Genomic DNA, 2,214 nt, shown 5'->3' with positions numbered 1-2,214 from the left:
GAGCCGGGGGGATGCGGGTGGAGCCGGGGAATGCGGGAGGAGCCGGGGGGATGCGGGAGGAGCCGCGGGGAGGCGGGAGCACCGCGGCGGCGGGGGCGGTGGACAATGGCGTGCGCAGCGCGGGGCTGTGCGGGGCCATCTCCCGGCCGCTCTCCGCATTGCACAGCGCGGCGGGCAGACCCCCGCACCGCCCCCGCTGTCCCCCGGCATGTCCCCGGGATGCTGCCCCGCACCGCCCCCCGGTGTCCCCCCCTTGTCCCCGGGATGCTGCCCCCGCACCGCCCCCCGGTGTCCCCCCCTTGTCCCCGGGATGCTGCCCCCGCACGGCTCCCCGGTGTCCCCCCTTGTCCCCGGGATGCTGCCCCCGCACCGCCCCCGGTGTCCCCCGGCATGTCCCCGGGATACTGCCCCCGCACAGCCCTCCGGTGTCCCCCACTTGTCCTCGGGATACTGCCCCCGCACAGCCCTCCGGTGTCCCCCCTTGTCCCCGGGATGCTGCCCTGCACCGACCCCCGGTGTCCCCCCCTTGTTCCCTCTGCATATCCCGGGACAGGGGAGGTGCAGGCAGGGGGTGTAGGCAGGGGGTGCAGGCAGAGGGGGGTGCAGGCAGAGGGGGGATCAGGAGGGAGAGTTCAGTGAGGGAAGCAGGCAGGAAGGCACAAAGAGGGGTTCGGGCAGGGGTGCTGGAAGGGGGTTGCAGGCAGTGGGGTGTAGGCAGGGGGTCGGCGAGGTGCGGGCGGTGTGGTCCCGGCAGAGCGGGACAGGCAGGACAGTGCGGGCAGGACAGCACAGGCAGGGAGGGTCAGGCGGCAGCTCGGCCCTTGGACAGCGCCATATACCGGCAGCTCGAGCTGCAGCACCAGAGCCCGGATAGCTCAGTCGGTAGAGCATCAGACTTTTAATCTGAGGGTCCAGGGTTCAAGTCCCTGTTCGGGCGTTAATATTTTTCTCTTTTTTTCCCTCCTCCTAATTATTTTTTTCCTCCTCAAAAGCCTTTTTACACCCTCAGCACCATCGCCGCTTCCCCTCGGAGGGTCCCGGCTGCGCCCGCGGAGAATCCCGGCCGGATGGAGGAAAAAAAAAAAAGACGGTAAAGACAAAAAACGAGACTCGCCCGAACAGGGACTTGAACCCTGGACCCTCAGATTAAAAGTCTGATGCTCTACCGACTGAGCTATCCGGGCTCTGGGGCAGCAGCGCAGGGACAGCGCCCATCAGCGCACCCTGCGCAGCGCGATCCGCTCCCGTGCCCCGCAATTCCACACAAATCCTGGATTTATCCCCGAGCACGGCGTTAATTTGGGTTGTTTCTGAAATTCCAGCCCAGCTCCCTCCTGCACTGCGCGGGGGAAGGGGCTGCGCAGGGACAGCGGCTTCGAGCAAGTCTTCAAAGTTTTGAACTTTTTATTTATCTTTAATGTAATTTATTCATACATTAAGTATAACACAATATAATATAAATCATGTATTACAAACAATATACAAAATGTATTAAGATGTATTTATATATTATATACAATATACATATGTATTATATATAATAAAATATATTACGAATAATCTATAAACATAGTAAAATGTATACAGGTATAAATATAATACTTTATTATATTTATCTATCACTACTAGTGCTATTATTACTATTATGATTATTATGAATATTATTATTATTATTTATTATTATTACTACGAATAAGCTATACACATAGTAAAATGTATACAGGTATAAATATATTACTTTATTATATTTATCACCTTCTTATTCTTCTTCTTTTCTTCTTCGTCTTCTTTTCTTCTTCTTCTTCTTCTTCATCTTCTTTTCTTTTCTTCTTCATCTTCTTTTCTTTTCTTCTTCATCTTCTTTTCTTCTTCTTCTTTTCTTCTTCATCTTCTTTTCTTTTCTTCATCTTCTTTTCTTCTTCTTCTTTTCTTCTTCATCTTCTTTTCTTTTCTTCTTCATCTTCTTTTCTTTTCTTCTTCATCTTCTTTTCTTCTTTTCTTCTTCTTTTCTTCTTCTTCTTCATCTTCTTTTCTTCTTCTTCGTCTTCTTCATCTTCTTTTCTTCTTCTTCTTCGTCTTCTTTTCTTCTTTTCTTCTTTTCTTTATGATTATTATTATTATTATTATTATTATTGCCGCCATTATTGCCATTATTACCATTATGATCATAATCATCATCAACTATTTTTAATTTAACTTTTATTATTTTTTGTC

General features: G+C 50.3%; 2 non-coding genes across 2 annotated transcripts; one reads left to right on the top strand and one right to left on the bottom strand.

Moving 5' to 3' along the window:
- Window positions 1-864: 864 nt before the first annotated feature.
- On the top strand, window positions 865-937 carry TRNAK-UUU (transfer RNA lysine (anticodon UUU)). Its single transcript has one exon. It is a non-coding gene; the product is annotated as a tRNA-Lys (tRNA).
- A 174-nt stretch (window positions 938-1,111) lies between these two features.
- TRNAK-UUU (transfer RNA lysine (anticodon UUU)) lies at window positions 1,112-1,184 on the bottom strand. The gene has a single exon. It is a non-coding gene; the product is annotated as a tRNA-Lys (tRNA).
- Between the last annotated feature and the right edge of the window lie 1,030 nt (window positions 1,185-2,214).

Source organism: Pithys albifrons, chromosome 28 (genome assembly GCF_047495875.1).
Source record: "Pithys albifrons albifrons isolate INPA30051 chromosome 28, PitAlb_v1, whole genome shotgun sequence".
NCBI lineage: Eukaryota > Metazoa > Chordata > Aves > Passeriformes > Thamnophilidae > Pithys > Pithys albifrons.
Note: the sequence above shows the minus strand (reverse complement) of the source record. Positions and strands in the feature narration are given on the sequence as shown.